The 19,208-nt window shown below is 34.3% G+C and overlaps 1 non-coding gene across 1 annotated transcript; it reads right to left on the bottom strand.

Annotated features, from left to right (window-relative positions):
* Positions 1 to 398: 398 nt before the first annotated feature.
* LOC128113879 (U6 spliceosomal RNA) lies at positions 399 to 503 on the bottom strand. Its single transcript, XR_008219687.1, has one exon. It is a non-coding gene; the product is annotated as a U6 spliceosomal RNA (small nuclear RNA).
* Positions 504 to 19,208: the final 18,705 nt, after the last annotated feature.

Here is a 19,208-nt window from a genome sequence, read left to right as displayed (position 1 = left end):
TCCAAGTTTGATATATAAATAAGTGTCGTCTTCTGTAATAGGGTCTTATCAACACTTATACTGAATAACTGATAGCTGTAAAATGGCCTATGGTATTTGAGTAGATGACCTATGGGACTTCTTTGGTAGACAACTCAACAAGATATAACCCATTCCTGTCATTACATTAAAGATTTTACTTGGTAGCATAAGTTATCTAGTTGCAGTATTGTCTCCCCCATTATATGATGAATTCATTAAATTTCTTTGAGATATATATATATTTTAGGAAATTTCTACAGTATTAGATTTCCTTATAATTTTTCAAAAAGCTTTTAGTGTTAGTTACCCTCTTGATATTCTCTTATCCATATTCCCCAAAAAATCTCTCAATTTTATCCTCTTACTCTCTATAGCACTAAAAATGTGTACACTTCTCAAATTTCAGTGTTATCTTCATGTAGGGGGCATGCTAACCATTTTTATATTATTTCAAGTCTAGTATATGTGCCGCTGAAGTGAATGCTAGTGCACATCATTCAAGTGATGAGAAAAATGTCAACTGATGCCACCTGAGTGTGCTTTGGAAACAGGTAAGAATTGTGTGCATTCTTGGGAGGTTGTTTAATTTTTTAATTGTTTTCAATCATGAACTCAATGCTGTGTTAAGGCTTCTAAGATTTTTTAAATGTAAAATGGATAACATAATTAAAATACATGTGATAGTATCTGGTATATAGAAATTACCCAGCATAAAAAAGATTTTACTATTTCAAGAATAATTAAAATAAAAATATTCCTTTGAGTATTGATTTAATTTAGGAACTATACATGTTGTTTGTAAGCACATACAGAGAGCTAGAGAATATATTCAATGGCTTTTTAAATCATAGGTAATGCATAACATGCAAACTAGTCCAGGTGAGCATTTCTAATTGAATGTCTCTTCACTCAAATATCTTCCAGGTTAATGGAGGTTCTACTATTATAATTTTGCAATATCCAGGGAATCATTTTAAACTATAGTTCCTAATTGAAAGAGAATTACATCACTTTACCCTCTTTCCTCCCTCCAGCTCCTCCTAGGACTTCTTCCTCTAAACATAAGCATGAAAGAACAATAATAATAATAAAATAAAAAGACACTATACATTCCAGGATATCATTTTATAGATCCATATAAGAGGCAAAGAGTACTAATCTTGAACATAGTTTTGTAGGCTTCTTTCTGCACAAATGCTTATATTTCTGTAGAGAAAACAATATGAAGTTTCACCAATCTAATTCTTTTATCTAAAATCTCAGTATATTTCATGGTACTAGTTATCTGCATAGGAATGGACATTGCTTGTCAAAGTTATTTACCACATAAAGTCAAAAGTCAAATACTCTAATCAGTCCTCAGACTTTTGATGAATCTTCCCTTAAAAAGCCAAAAGTGTTTTCATCAACCTGATGATCATGTTCTCAGCATTAAGAAAATGTCCAATTTTCTGTGAAGATGGCTGTGTAGGTAAATTACTTCCTGTGCAAGCATGAGAACTTGAGATTGGATCCCAGAGTCCCAGCTAAAAACATGGGCATTGTAAGTCATGTCTGCATTCATTGCACTAGTTGAGGAGGAGAATGCATGAATTTGTTTGAGAAACTATTCTAACAGGAAGAGTAGAGCATGACATTCAGAGAAAATCACTGTTAACAAAAATAAGATAGATCATGATGGAGGAAAATACCTCGAGTCAACCTCTCCACTTCACCTCCACATACACATGCAAGCACACAAGAACACACACACACACACACACACACACACACACACACACACACACACACACACACACACAATGCTAATGAAGAGTTTTGCATCAGAACTAAATTTCTTTATATAACTAAAAATACATTAAGTTTTAGTTCCTTTATGTTTTTGTATCACTTCCTTTTTTGGTCCGAATACCTTTATTCTCCTCACCAAAATTGAAAGCTATTTCCAACTTCTCACATTAGAAATTACAATTATCTTCCTCATCACACATCTCCTCTGTTGTCAACTCATTTTCCAATGGCTTGGCATATTGCTGCATATAAGCTGGTATTTGTTTCTACGTCAGTTTTAGTAATGAAACATTTTTTCACTAAGGCATAGAGGCAAAGACCATGTTTTAAAGGACTATAGGTTTGGTCCATGCTTTCCTAATATTTTACATCTAAGTAAATCATCCTTCGTGTATTCTTTCAAGGACCTAGGCTACTAAGTCTTCACCGTATGTAGTGTGTTATTTTCAAGACTTCATCGGAATTTTCCAATCTTACAGCAGTCAAAAAAGGAAAACGTGGATGGAAGAAGGCGTTTAGTAAGTTGTTTTTTTTTAAGTTAATAGTGAGTAAAACACGCATTATTTTTTAATTTCCATCATTTTGAAAATAAAAAATTATATTCTAATATAATGCACATTAATCCAATGTATATCATATACATATGTTTCAAAACAGAAAACAATGAACACCTGAAGCTGTGATTGGTCTCTTATACCAAGTAATAGCATTAGTTAATATATAAAATGTTAACATAATATAATGTCAGTTAAAGTATTACTATATAAAGGGTTAAAAAATTATATTTCTGTTAAGATGATATAATACAATTGATTCAAATGGAGAAATTATTTAATCACCACTAAATACTGAAAAATAAGAAATGAAATCATGATTGTTTGGCTAGGGTAGACTGCTCTTTTTATCTACTTCATCTATAAAAGCAGATCTTACATCTGTAACTTTAAATATGCTCTTTCCAGTGATAATGTAACTTCAATTACAATGAGATTTGATATCATAAGTCATGGGAAAGGAATTGGCTTTTCTCTTTAGCTTTGATGTCCTGAACAAGTCCCTGTTGGCCCAAAATGGATTTGTTAGAGACACAAAAGCTCACATAAAACATGCTTAAATATTGTGCTATTCATTTTAAAATATTCCTTTTCAGATTTCTTTAGCCTTTGGTTTTCAATGATCTTATGAAAGCTTTGTGAATTTTCTTAATAGTCCAAGTGTTTTTTTTTTTTTCAGAGTCTTTGAATACCTTAAATTTGTGGATGTAACCAACCATCTTATTAAATAAGAAACACAGAACCAATGCGAAGAAGAAAGCCAAGAGATCAGAGCTAAGAGCCTTACCCGCCTGCTACAGCTAGCCACTTCAGCCAAGAGACCTCTCCGAAAGAGACCTACTTCCTGTCTGTTTGTCTTTATATAGACTTTCTGTTCTGCCTTCTCATTGGTTGTAAACCCAATCACATGAATGCCTCATCACTGCCTGTCTGTACAGACCTCCAGGTCTTCTATGGTTGGTATTGAGATTAAAGGCGTGTGTCTCCAATGCTGGCTGTATCCTTGAACACACAGAGATCTACCTAGCTCTGTCTACCAAGTGCTGGGATTAAAGGCGTGCACCACAAATGCCCAGCTTTTGCTATGGCTCTAATAGCTCTGACCCCCGGGCAACTTTATTTATTAACATAGAATTAAAATCACATTTCAGTACAAATAAAATGTCACCATATAAATTTAGGCTTAATTTAGGCAATGTTTATCTTAACTGTAATGGGAATGAGACCTCAGGGATTTGAGAAGAGCATTCAGTTTGGAAATTTCTTTTGCAAAATAAATCTCTTATTATTAAATTTGTGAGTGTAATACTTCAGATGCTGGCAGGAATGTGCCTGTGTTAAAGATCCAAGTTTGAAAATCATAGATGGATGTAATCCATAGCTCTCAATTTGGATTATTTGGAGGGACAAGTGTGTGACTGATTATAAAAGATTTTCTTTTCTTATTTAATTAATTATTGTTGTATTTATTGTTAATATATAGGATATTATTTTCTTTTGACTTAATTATGTAGTAGAAACTACTTAAAATCTTTAATTTTATTCACATTTGAAAATACACAATAATTTTAATTTTATTGTTATTATGCACACATTTTATATTTTATATTAACAAAAGCAATCATGTGAAAACGTATTTATTTTCAATTCTTAAAAATACTGCAATTCATGTTGTCAGGCATAGCACATGATCAAATAGATCAATCAATATTCATATCAAAGCTGTGGGATGAACACTGTGCAAACTCTCATAATCTCATCTACATGTCTTCTTCATGCACTTCATTTAGAATTTTGGTTTTCTTCAGAAATGTATTTCTAAGGAGATCGACTCCAGCATGTAGACATGGAGTTTTCCAACCATTTGTTGAAGATCCTATTTACTCTAGTGTGAAAGATTATATTTTGGGGAAATTTGTCAAAATGCAGGTAGCCATAATCACACAGATTTAAGTTTCAGTCTTTTATTTTAATCTATTGATCTTTGTGTCTTGCTATTTATTTATTTATTTTTCTTTAACCAGCTCTATGATATTTTCTTATTACTCTGGCTCTGTTGTACGCAATCGAGTTTGATAATGCCTCTATTGATTCTCTCTTGGCTGCTACTCTTTGGCTATCTAGGATCTTTTCATTTTACATCAATTTTAATATTATTATTATTATTTATTTTTATTTATTTATTTGTTTTTGGTTTTTTCGAGACAGGGTTTCTCTGTGTAGCTTTGTGCCTTTCCTGGAACTCACTTTGGAGACCAGCCTGGCCTCCAACTCACAGAGATCCACCTACCTCTGCCTTCTGAGTGCTAGGATTAAAGTCGTGCACCATCACCGCCCGGCCAATTTTAATATTATTGATTGAACTCACCAAAATGAGTGTGGAATAGTGCATGCCATGGGTATTTTTTTATTTAATTTTTTAAATTCATTTTACCTACCAACCACAGATCCCTCCTGCTCGCTTCCCCTCCTCTACCTGTTCATTCCCTCCTCCAAAAGGGTAAGTCTTCCCATGGGGAACAGCAAAGCCTGGTACATTCAGTTGAGGCAAGGACAAAGCCCCTCCCCCCCCCTGCATCAAGGGTTAGCAAGGTGTCCGGCCATAGGTGAAGTGATCCAGAAAGCCAGTTCATGCACCAGGGATGGATCCTGAACAAACTTTCCAGGGGCCCCACAAACAGACCCAGATATACAACTGTCTCTCATATGCAGTGGATCTAGTCCAGTCCCATGCAGGTTCCACAGCTGTCGGTCTAAGTTCGTGAGTTACTATGAGCTTGGTTCAGTTTTCTCTGTTGGTTTCCCTATCATGGTCTTGATGCTCCTTGCTCATATAATCCCTCTTCCCTCTCTTCTGCTGGACTCACAGAACTCAGACTGCTGCTTGGTTGTGGATCTCTGCATCTTCTTCCATCAGTTACTGGATGAAAGCTCTATGGCTATCGGCATTTTTAACCCAACAGATGTCTTTGAAAAATATATATGTTAATACTAATTCAATACAATAGGAGAATTTCAATGCATTAAAATATAAACTGAAAAATGAAATATTAATTGTTATTTCTTGCTTGAATATATAGTATGTGTTCCTTTGTTGAAATATATATATGTGTGTGTGTGTGTATGTATGCATATATATATATACATATATATATGTATATATATATATATCTCCTGTTTTCAATTTTTGAAACAAACATAAAATCTAAGAAAGTTCTTGGTAATTACAAATATGTTCATGATATTGATTTGAAACCTCAAAAAGAAAAAGAGTAACAGTAAGTACAAATCATCTAATTTACAAAAACAGATAAACATAAAATTTAATAAAGAGATGACACGCTAATGTTAGGACAATAAAAATACAAAGTAAGCACTTTATATTATGAAAGAGAAACTTGCAGGCATTTATTGAAACAAAATTGAAAATTTACAATAAAAAAGGTAAGGGATCAATGCTTTCCTTATAAATTTTATCACTAGGATATGGGATAATCCACATAAGACTACCAGATTTGTAAAACAATAGAAAAGTGAGGCTTCATACATTATTGATAAAGAGTGATTTGTATTTCTCATAAGTAGCACAGGAATTAGCGTTGATTACACAATAAGCATTTATATAGAAACAAGCTATGTCTACATATTGCATTCTGTGGTTTGTAAAACTCTAACCACTTAGGAATATGACCATCATTCAAAGGACATGACATTGGTGTGACTTTGGATTCAAGTTAAAGATGAAGTAATGGAATGGAAGGCCTGATTAGGGTGACTACCGCCAACTTCAAAGGGAAAATGACTGCTTTTAATTTGAACTGTCCAAGCCAAGTTTGTTTGTATTGGAAAGTAATGCTTACTAAACTTAACCAAGCAAACAAGCAAACAAAACCCTGAAATATAAATTAATTTTATAAATTTATAAACTCTTTTGATATTTTCAAGGTAATTAATGGGAATCTGTAACCGATAAGCAATGGGGCAATTTTATTTCATTGAGTGGAAACTCAAAAATGCTGGATGATTTCCTGTTTAATTGTCATGTGATTTGAGTTCTTTGGGGGTACTTATTATAGTGCAGGCTCACTGGGGCTGTTGTGCAGCCCAGAATTCCAAATTTCAAAGCAAATTAAATTAACAAAGAGAAGGAAAATTGAATTCTTTGGTGCTTTTCTGCATATCCATTCTGAAGCACACGCAAACTCCCTATTTGTTTACTCTTATTTTTATAAGAGAAATGATTTTTAATGTATTCTTGAGTCTCTTTTCTTCGCATTTGTATTTTACCTATTTTTAGAATGATAATGGACCCTTGAGTTCATGTAATTCTATATTCCAAACAGCTAGAAACTTTAGAGTAGCAATTGTTCACCATTAATAACATTTCCCAAGATATCTAATGCAACAGAGGACAAAAGAGCTGCCCTCCAGTGATTCCCAATTTATCCAATTTCCCAGCATCGTGTCTGCCCACACAGTGACAGATTGCTGTTTCTTTTTCTCCACTTTCAGAGGAGCTAAGCCAATTGTTTTCAATCGTTTTCCTCCACCAACTCCATCTCTTAAAGCACTTTAGAGTGGCTCCTGAAGGGATTCTATACTTAAATGGTTATACACCTCTCACATCATCCAAACCAATCAATGGAGAGATAGCAAGATTTTTCTTTGCGTTAGGGTACTTACATTCTTTCTTTTCTCTTGAAATCATATATATATATATGTTACAAAAAATATGTATTTTCTTAGCTTTAGGGGCCACTGAAGTTTTGTGCCTATAAGATGAATGGTTATAACATATTACTGAAGTGTTGTGGTCAGCTTAAGACATTTACAAGGAACAGTTGAGTAGCATGTGCAATTAAGAGCCCACTTGAGTGGAGACCTGCTAAGGTTTCTGATCTTGAAAACAAAACAAAACAGTCACTTATAGTTTCAGTGAGTTCAGGGAGTTCTAACAGAATTATGAAAATGGAGAATGATCCATGGAGATGACTTCCTCCCTGTTGTTGTTGAGTTTTAATCTGCAAGCTTCAGTGGCCTCCACATTCATTAGGAAGAAACCCAACTCCTTTCTTCCTTAGCTATGCATTGGTGAGACAACTGCCATGCAGATCAACAGAAGGCCTAAGAGGTAGCGCTACATTGAAGATTCGTGATGGCAAATTTTTTCATTGTTTCTTCAATGACTGTCAGGAAGAAAATAGGAAAAATTAGAAGATGGATAGAATCATCAAAATGTCAGTCAGTGCACCATGTAAATCTTCGGTGCACTAGAAATGAAGTATAGGAGCAGTTTTGATAAGTGATTTTTATTTAGAGAGTAAGTCTGTTCCTCATTCATTCCTTCTATGGGTGACTTAGACAAGGTCCCCGAATCACAGGGTTCACTTTCGCACACTAGTCCTAGGGCTTCCTTTGATTTTGTTTTGTTGTTGTCTGATTTCAGGACTGTTGTTCTCAGAGCTCAGGAAGTCCTGACTCAGACACTCAGGAGAACACAGGCAGTACAGTCAAAAACACCATGCCTCACTAGGCTTGACTTAAGTTTTGATGCAAGGTTACATTTGAGAAAGCATTTACAGATTTTTCACTTTTAACAAAAATACATGTTGAGATTTATTCAAATTGCTAAAGCTCAGGAGAAGATAGACCACATCTTTCAGATCTGATAGAATCTATGATGGTCAATATAATAAATAAAATATTGAATTTGCTCAATCTTTCATATCACATATCTTTTGTCTCCATTATTTTGATATAGAAATCAATAAATCAATAGACCATACATAATATATTATATATAAATGATGATATATGCATAAATAACTTACTTAACATTATAGGATAATAAATATACAATGCTTGTTTATTATGTAATACACTTTTACAAAACCTACCAAATTTATGAAAGTTAAATTCGTTTTCCCATCTCTTCTGGAAGTAAACTCAGGATTAGCATCTTTTAAACAGTTGATTTTTGAATCCCAACACCTTGGAAACATCTAATGAGGAATAGAGAAAAGCTGCTAATAAATTATAAAATAATATTCTCATTTAATAATAAGAAAACTGAGAAACAGCTATCAAATTTGAAAGCAGAATGAATACTCTGCAAATTTATTTAAATAAAAAAATGACTAGAGTTAATATTCTGTCTGTCAGTTCCCTGGATTTCAAATAAACACTAATCTCTTTCTTGATGGATATATACCTTCCATGCTCCACAGAATTTTATCATGCCTATCAGTTGTAAAAACAGATTTTATAAAATATTGTGTCCATGGATAATGGCATTCTCTAGAATTTGTAAGCACAATTAGGGGGGTGTGGAACTTATGAACAATCAGGCAACAGCAAAATTCATGAAAATACTGTGTCTCAAAACCTAAAAGGTGAAGAATGAACAGAAAACATCTGGTCTCCATGTGCTTAAATGTGCATGTTATAAAACCTGAAAACCATGCATGTACACTCCCAGGCACACACGGACATACACAAACTATCAAGTACATATGCCAGAAACACAACACAACACAACATATACACACACGCAAACACATACACCACACACACACACACACACACATACACACAACACACGTACATTTGTGTATGAATCCAAAATACCTAATCTACCTAATATTCAAAATTTTATTGCTTTTATTTTAATTAACTATAAATATAACTATAAAATATAGATAAAATAGTATAAAATATAAATATATTCTAATTAACTATTTATACTCTAATTAACTATAAAGATGACCTAATTAGCTTCATTTTTATGTTTATGTTATCTCCATCTCACAGATTAGATGTTTTATCTCAGTTCTTATTGCTGAATAAAATTTATGAATAGTTATGTGTCAGGCAAAGAATAACTAATCTGATAATTCAAAATCTAAAATTTAAAGACTTTTCAATTTCCATATAAATAGAGAATTTAAAAATTACACTCATGTTTCCAATGGAGTAAGTTACTCAAAACACAGGTTATCATTTATGAGATTTATATGAAATGAATTTTAAGTTTAAATTTGGGTGTCTTCCCTAATACATCTCATTATGTATGCATATGTTTCAAAATTTTTTAAAAAAAATCTGAAAATGTCTAGGCCTAAGCATTTTAGAAAGGTGATTCTCAGCCTGAATATATTTTCCACATGACCTCCTCTGCATTGCTTTTCAGCTCTCCTCCAGTCAGATGTCCTTCATTCTGTAGTCATAATTTTTCAAACTTGATTTCTCTTGCAAATAATCCCTCGAGTCATCTTTGCCTAAAAGTCCGTTACTACCTATTTCTGAATTCTAAATACACACAGCAAAAAATTTCTAGTTTGCATTATCCATGTTCCCCTTCAAAGGCAGTCTACAATGTGTTTGCCTTCAGATGCTCAGTTTGTAAACTGATGGTGTTATGAAGTTTACATACACTCTAATGTATGATGAACTCTATATATTTTAAAATTATTTCAGATGTAGATTTTTGAAAATCTTCTCCACCATTTTTTTCTGGATTTCTTAATATATGCCTTTTTTATGGTGTTTAGCTTCTTTTATTTCGTGTGTGTGTGTGTGTGTGTGTGTGTGTGTGTGTGTGTGTGTGTGTATTTACACATATCTGCATTTTATTCACATTGCTGGGGTTTGAGTCTAGGGCCTAGGTATGCTGATCTAGTATCCTACTAGAATTACATCTCTTTAATTTTTACATTGTATGTTGTAATGTGATACTATTTAGTTGCCCAGGATTGTCTTGAATTCAGTCTGTAACCAAGGTAAGGTAAGTTTTGAACTTGTGACGCTTTCATCCTCTGGTTTCTGAGTAATTAAGAATATAGTTCTCTAACACTGAGCTTTGCAGTCTTGGAACATTTTACTTATGATATGTTAGATGTTCAATTTTTCTTAATTATATTAGAATATCTACTTCATAGTATTTGCTCAGATAACCACTTACATCTATAAAAATGGGATCATATACTGAAAAATGCACATAGCTATTTTTATTTCAGATGACCTAAATTTCGCATAAAAATTTATATACATTTATCTAATATGTTGACCATAGACAGGTGTTGTAGAAGACAGGTCATCGGCGTGCATATACTATGAGTAAGCATATAAAATTTTCATCTTTTATTCTCATAATATTTAGAAAAATATATTTTGTGATGATCAAACTCACATCTTGCTAAGGGAACATGGATTTGTCTCTCACATTCAAGGTCTATAGTAAGTTATGAGCAAGAAAAAAGCAATAGAAAAATCCATGCACACAGAATGCTCCTTTCAGTAGCTGTGCTATTAAATTTTCCTATTTTGCATTGTTTTAGTACATTAAGTATTTGCTTTCAAAAAAGAAATTTGGTGCACAAATGATATTGTCTGTAAAATCAGTTTCTGAATAAATGCCAGGAAATATTTATATTTTCCTCATAATACTTTTAAAGATGCATTATTTTATGTCTTATTGTATAATAACTGTATGGATCAATTATAATGTTCATTAAAATGCTGGCTAAAAGATTTTATTTACCTGCTGGAAAACCCAGAGGAAAAGATGCAAAGAGAGCTTTTGTCTTATAGGCAAAAATTGGTCCGATGAAAAGTAACACATAAAGGATTATAAAATTTAGGTTTGTGAAATTGCTACCTGAAAGACAATCTTGTCTTGTTGTGCAAAATGTTGAGCCATAACAAATCATTTCTGACAGATCTGTCCTTTTAAGTGAGTAGAGTAACATGAACAAATATTGCTGCCTTGTAAGTAGAAATCATTTCTCATTGAAACTATATGAATAAGAGTCACATATTTTGGTATGCTTTTGACTTCTGAGACTGACTTTTCACTTGTACAAGGATAAAAAACCGAAGTCTTATCTAGTTTCCATTGTAACATTAGATGATGAAGAAAAATTAAAGGCTGGCAAAAGGGCACATGGATAATGAGGCGTTTGTAAAGCTACTGCTTCTGTATTTCAACTCTCACTTAGTTTTTATTTATTCTTTATTCGTGGTAGATAAGTGAATTCAACTTTGTAAGTATTTAAGCAGTGTGAAAAAATACATAAATAAATTGATGGTGAAATTATAAAACCCCAAGCAGAGTGCAATCTCTTCTTAATGGAGCTGGACGTTCTCACTGTACAGAAGCTCACTGAGATGCCTAGAGTTTGCAAGTGTGTAGCTAGAGTTTTCCTGCCTGGCCCACAGTCAGGACAAATCTCTCTCACCCGCCAGTCCCAAGCCGCTTAAACCCGATCAAATAAACACAGAGACTTATATTGGTTTCAAACTGTATGGCCGTGGCAGGCTTCTTGCTAACTGTTCTTACAGCTTAAATTAATCCATTTCTATTAATCTATACCTTGCCACGTGGCTTGTGGCTTACCGGTACTTTACATCTTCCTTATCCTGATGGCGGCTGGCAGTGTCTCCCTCTCCAGCTTCCTGTTCTCTCAATTTTCCTCTCTGTTAGTCCCGCCTATACTTCCTGCCTGGCCACTGCCAATCAGTGATTTATTCATTGACTAATCAGCAACACATTTGACATACAGACCATCCCACAGCACAAGTGGGCGAGTGTTTGACTGGCATCCTGAAATCGGCTCTTTGACACTTTTTTTTTTTTTTTTTTTTTGGTTTTTCGAGACAGGGTTTCTCTGTGTAGCTTTGCGCCTTTCCTGGAACTCGCTTTGGAGACCAGGCTGGCCTCGAACTCACAGAGATCCGCCTGCCTCTGCCTCCCGAGTGCTGGGATTAAAGGCGTGCGCCACCACCGCCCGGCTCTCTTTGACACTTTTATTTGTGAGTTCATTAGGTTAAAACAACGTTTTTTTGTTTGAAATAGATTAAAAAGAACCCTCAAATGCTCATCTTCTTGTAATTTTGGAAAGTAAAGTTAAGTGATTGTAGATGCTATTAAACACTTTGATGCTATTAAACACTGGACCACCGTCCCTTTCTCTCAGTTTGCTTTGGAGGCCATTATCCAACCTCCAGCTGTTTCTCCTCCTTCCTTCCTTTTCAGGACTCTATGGAACTCTGCTAATGTACATTATAAATAGATAGACTGACTTTGATGTAATAGCCTATTTCAGGGTCTACATTTTTTTCAAAAAATTTAAGATATTCATGTATTTTTTAATTCACTTAGTACCTATTGAGTTGCAGTTTATATAAGAGATAAAAGTGATCAAACTCCTCACAAATATACTCTGTGTCAAAAGTGGATCAATATATTAATGATCTAGTGTACAATACAAAACATGATTATAATACCAGTTGATGGGACTTTGTGGCATAGTTCATAGGGATTTTGAATATCCTCAGATGTTTAAGAAAAAGAATCTGAGTTAAAATTCTACAATATTGATTTCGAGGCTTTTATAATATAGCATTGACAGAGAAAAATTCTCATTGTTATTTTGTAAGGAATATTATAGTTTTATGTGTGAGGAAAAGAAAGACAAAATTAATTATACATATAATAATTACTAAATATATAAGTACAACCTATTGAGTTTTCATAGTGTTATTTTTATGTATATGATTTCACTTGGTGTTGGATAACCAGTTCAGCAGATTTCTCTTCCCTGTAAAGTCTATTTCTCCTTCTCTTACTATTCTGTAGTTCCCTATAGCCCTTCATCAAGAGTTGGAGCTCTGTGAATTGTCTACTTCTACATTACCATATCTACTGCTGTTGACATTCAAATCTTCTTTAGGCAGCCATATTGTTGAAGTAACTTGAGTGTACTTTCCCTGGTTTTTCTAGGAGAAATATACTCAAAGCCAATTTAATGTTCCTCTACAATATTTCTTTCCCCATTTTATGATAATTCTTGATATTTATGTGCAAGAGTGATCACATGATCACCGCTCCCTGCATTTTGGTTGGTTTTAGTTTTATGTAACTGTCTCTATTGCAAAGAGATGTTGATTTGATAAGAGTGAGAGCTGTACTGTATGTGGTTGTAAAGATAAATATTTATTTCCTTGAAAAAGTATTTAAACAACAAAAAAATCCAACAACTTATGATATTCAAAAGCTAAAACTTTGATACATGCACATATTGTTCTCTATCTTAATTTTACAATTTCATTCCTGTCTATGATTGGAATTTGCCCTTATTATTTTTTCTTTCTTTTATGATTTATTATCTTTGTTCTTATCTTGATTATATTTTTCATTTTTTTTCTTTCCTCAAAGCAAATTAATTTCTTTGCTGTTACTCTTGGGCTGCCAATGAAATAAAATATGTAGAAATGTCTAAAGATCTTCATTTATTGTGAAAAGTTTTAGAACAAAAGGCTACAAATTAATCTAAATGCCACTAATAAAATGTTGTTATTTTAAGGTACAGATTACTTTAATTTGCCTTTAAAAGCACACTGACAGAAAATGAAACATTATTTGTCTCCTGGACACGTGTGTGTGTGTGTGTGTGTGTGTGTGTGTGTGTGTGTGTGTGTGTGCGTGTGTGTGTGTGTATAAACATTTTTTTTACTTCATTGATAATTTGTGGTGTGAGATTTCCACTTATCTGTTGGTAGTAGTTACTTGCTGATATTTGAGGAAACAATATCCAAACACAATATACGTGACTTGCATGTTTTTCCTCACTATTCAGTATCCCTCCAGAAGATCATAGTATAGTTAGTCCATGTGTCACCATATTTGTTACACTATATTCAACTTTGTCACTGCACAAGATCATGTGCAAATGGATCTTTATATGTCAAACATCAACAGTTAGTTATGGTGGGGTAAAATCTGTTTTTTATTCCATAAATTCTCTAGGCATGACTTTATTTTGGGAATTGTGCACATTCTCCTTCACATTCCTTGACTGTTTTTCTTAGCTATTTTCTCGAACTCAAGGATTCTGATTAAAAACATTACTATATAAAAGCCTAAACTATGTGTTCTTAGTGTGTAACTGGTACTTCAGTTCTATGGCATTTGTGTTTTGATCCTGAGAGCCATTTTTGAAACTGAAATATTTTTAAATGCTGTGTTTATTTTTTCATCTGAAAACCCTGCTAATTCTGCCTTTACCAAACTGTCTGATGCCAGTCCAGCATCTGGTAAGGTGAAATAATTTAATAAATATTTCTGAATTAATGACTAGAGATCCTTAATGAATTAGTGACTACACCTTGGCAGAATGCCTTAAATGTAACATCCCAAATTGTGCATATCTCTCATATTTCCAGTTTCAGTTTGAGTTATTACTGCTTTTATTACTATCCCTTTGAGAAGAGACATTCATAAATTATTCAGCATATAATTGTAAAAAGATAAAAATTTCCAGTTTCTATTAGGAATTTGTAGGTACAAGCTTTTGGATGGGTCAAAAGAACAAGCTTTAACTTCTAGTGTGAATTCATATGAGCTTTGGCACAGAGAACAATAGCTGTCTTATAAATAGCATTATGTCTTGCAAAAATGTATATTTTGATATCTTTGGGGTATTAAGAATTTCTGAAAGTGTTCTCTTTGGCTCGCTAATCTATGATTCACATTGTTATTTTGTTCTTCTTCTTCTTACTCAACCATACACATACGTACATTTTCTCCATGGGCCTAACATGTAGTCAAATACATGGAATTCCTAAAATTGATTTGATTTTTTTTATCCTTTAGAGCTCAGGATTCAATATGCTTCTTAGAATACAGTCAATATCACCTTTTAATGTGTTCCTTTGATTTTATTGACTTTTTCAACTTACACAGCAAAGAAAAATGCAAGTATCAAATCAAGAGTGTTATTGGAAGCATCCAGAGCAACCTCTGGAGAAGGCTGCATGAATGAGTGGCTGTGTCCTGCCCTTTATCTAGCAACACCATTTCCCTTACTGCCCATACTTAAATCTCCATTAAAATTCTTCCTTAATAACTACAACATTTTCAAAACACTTTTGAAATCCTCTTTTTCCCAACTTGTCTCTTTGGCAGCCTTTTGTGTCTGTGACGCTTACTCTGCCTCTCTGTGTCATGGTCACTATAGCAGTTTTCCTGCTGGAGTCTTTATGGAGAGTAAACCATTACTCAATCATTTTGACCAAACAGGTTTTATGCCCAACAGCACAAAGACCTTCTTTGTTTGAAAGAAGCATTAAGTTCTAATCAAATTTGCAAGTAAAAAGTGTGGAACTACTGGGGAACCACTAAAGCTTCTTTGTTTTTTCTTGCTAGGCTGTATGTGGCAGGAGAATAACTGGTTTTATAAAGAACACCATCCCAAATTCAGTGATATGGTTAGAAGATTTGGAGCATGGTACAAATGTCTACATATAATCATCTCCATTAATGACGTGTGTGTGTGTGTGTGTGTGTGTGTGTGTGTGTGTGTGTGTGTGTGTGCCTATGTCTGTGAATGTGTACTTCATTTTATGCTCTGTTTCCTTGACAACATCAAATGTTTGACATAGAGAGAATTTAGGGAATAGGGTGAATATATTGGATATTCAATATATTAAAACTTCACATAATTATCATATTATTGTGCATTAATTTTGCTTATTACTGCTATCATTCATATATCCACAAATACATAAATACATAAAATATATATATTGTTTGAAAATTATATATTGCAAATTAGCTGTTGTATGTGATATCAGATAGAGGTAATATATTTTATTTCTGCCACATTTTTTTATCTAGAATATTTATTGATTTTATTTAGTTTTGTTATAAGTAAGAAAGAGTCAAAATTTAGTTGACTTAGTTTCCATGAAATCTTACACTACTAATTACTGATACTTTGGAGTATCACCTTTTTAATGTATTCTGTGCATACTGTAGGTGACCAAGGAGGCCAGAGGTTTCAGATCCCCTGCAACAGGCATCTCAGTTGTGAAACACCTGACTTAGATGCAGGAATTCAAACTGGAGTCCTCTTGCAAAGCAACAAGTGCTCATCCCCATTCAACCATTTCTTTAGTCCCCTCATATCTCATTAGCTTTATAAATTTTTTAGATAAATGGATAAATATTTCTGCAGATTTCTGGATCATTTCTAAAGTTGTTTCAAAGGAAACAACAATGAGTTAAAAATCATTCTATTATATTACTACTCTGTGAGACAAATGTACTTTCTCCTTTTCTCCTCTTTTACTGAAAATACATTCTTTTCTCATGGAATATCCTGATTACAGTTTTCCCTCCCACTACTTCCCCGATACCCAACCCAGCTCCTCTCCCATCCGGAACCTCCTATGCTCTGTCTCTCATTCTAAGAGATAAAAACAAAATATAACAAAATGCAATTCAGTAAGATAAACAGAAACATCACATCAGAGGTGGAAAAGGCAAACCAAGGGAAGGAGGAGAGCCCAAGACAGGGCGTGAGAACCAGAGACCAACTCCTCCACACACTCAGAAGTCCCACCAAACCGTTAAAATGAGTGCAGTAACATACACATAGAGGACCTGGTGCAGACTCCTCAGGGCGTGCCGCCTCAGTCTCTGTGAGTTCATATGAGCTGTGTTCAGTTACTTTAGATGGCTTGGTTCTCCTGGTGTCCTCCATCTTCTCTTGACTCTTATACAATTTCTGCCCTCTCTTCTGTGGGGTTTCCTAAGCTCTGAGGAGGCATTTGATGGAGACATGTTTTCCAAAGTTGGTTTGTCTGTCTCTCTGTCTGTCTCTCTCTCTGTCTCTGTTTCTCTCTGTCTCTGTCTCTCTCTGTCTCTGTCTCTGTCTCTCTCTCTCTCCTCTCCTCTCCTTCCTTTCTCTTTCTCTCCCCATAGTGTCGGGCTGTGTGTCTCTGTATTTTTTCCATTTGCTCCAGGAATCAATTTACCTTAAGATTGAGCTATATGACTTTGGGCATATATTCAAAGCACACTACATCCAACCACAGAGACCCTTGCTCAATCATACACATTGCTACTCTATTCACAACAGACAGGAATTAGAAAGAACCTAGATATCCCTCAACAGAAGAATGGATAAAGAAAAGGTGGTACATTTACAGAATAGAACATTGCTCAGCTGTTAAAACAATGGCATGATGAAATTGGAATGTAAATGTATGGACCTATTAAAAATGATTCTGAGTGAGATAACCCAGACCCAGAAAGATAAGTTGGACTGTATTCACTTTTAAGTGGATATTAGCCATTAAGCATAAAACAACCAACCTATAGTCTGCCGACTTATTTTCTTTAGGCTACCTGTATTCTCTGGTTGTACGCTGGAACATTTGATAACGTGTACTGATTCTTCTATAAGACAAGAGCAATATTGAAAATGCTGTTTTTAGTTATAACTACTGTGGTATCATCCACGATTCATTGATAGCTCACCTCACAACTGTCATAACCACTGAGAAGGTCTGGAAGAAAGGTCCATTTGAAATATAAGGTATATTCTTTCTAAACCCATACACTTTTTTTTTTTTAACAAAATAAAGAATATTGATATCATCATTGGGATAGGGAGAAACCGGATGCTAGGGAAGTTCCCAGGAATCCACAAGGTTGATCTTAGCTTAGATGACTAGCAGTAGTGGAGAGAATGCCTGACCTGGCTTACCCCAGTAATCAGATCAGTGAATATCCTGTCATCATAGAGTCTTTCCCAGTAACTGATGGAAGCAGATGCAGAGATCCACAGCCAAGCACCAGGCCAAGCTCCAGGAGTCCAGTTGAAGAGAGAGAAGAGGAATTCTATGATCAAGGGGCATCAAGATCATGATGGGGAAACCTACAGAGAAAACCAAACCAAACTAGTGGGAACTCATGAAATTTAGACCAATACCTGTGGAGCCTCCACTGGACTGGACTAGGCCCTCTGCATAATCAAGACAGTTGTGTAGCTTGATCTGCTTAAGGGGCCCCCTGGAAGTAGGATCAGGATCCATCCCTGGTGCATGAGCAGGCTTTTTGAAGCCCACTACCTGTGATGGGACACCTTACACAGCCTTGAAGTAAGGGGAGGGTCTTGGACTTGCCTCTACTGAATGTATCAGGCTCTGCTGACTTCCCATGGGAGAACTTACCTTCTTGTATTGAGTGAATGGGTTTTTGTTTTGCAGGGGGGAGACTGAAGGGGCAGGAGGAGAGAAGAGGAGGATCTGTGATTTCTTAATAAAAAAGAAAAGAAAAACTGTAAATTATCATGGTTAAAAAAGAATACTTATAACACTACTCAATTGAAGTAAACTAGATAATCATCATTATACAATATTTGATAGGAAGTAATAATTCCCTAATACTTAACATCAATCTACATCCAATTCTGAAAAGCTCTTGAACTTCTTTCTCATAGATTTTTAAAGGGACGCTATCTATTGCATTTCATTCTGTGCTTGTGTTTGCTGGGTCATTATATCCTTTGTCTCTTTATCTTGAGCAATCTCAGCAGCACTAAAACTGTTACTGACTTTCTGAGATTTCAAATTAGTTGTTACTATACAGCTCACTTTACATCCTGGGCTAATTCGATCATTTCCTGTTGGTGTCAAGTAAGTTAGACCTGTATTGATTGCATTTCTTGAAGACTAGATATTAGATTTCAAGTCTTGCATCTTTTAGGCTAAATGTATTTCCTGACTTTTTCCTAAGTAATATTTTTCTCTTGTTTTCCTTCATCATAAAGCTACTGTTGGGTTGCCCTATTTTTACTGATGTCAAGTTGAGTTTGTGGAATTTATGCAGTCAAATAAATTACCTTCTGATGCCCATAACTAATCTATAAGAAGATCATTTGACAGTGATTTTTATAACATTGCATACTTACTGTTTTCTAACTTATTACATCAATTCCTAATTAAGCCATTTGAAATGAAGTTAAAATTAAAAGAGCTGGTATTTTAGTGTAAATT

Source organism: Peromyscus californicus, unplaced genomic scaffold (assembly GCF_007827085.1).
Source record: "Peromyscus californicus insignis strain IS unplaced genomic scaffold, ASM782708v3 Scaffold_18__1_contigs__length_77618521, whole genome shotgun sequence".
Classification (NCBI taxonomy): Eukaryota; Metazoa; Chordata; class Mammalia; order Rodentia; family Cricetidae; genus Peromyscus; species Peromyscus californicus.
This window is presented reverse-complemented; position numbering and strand designations above follow the sequence as displayed.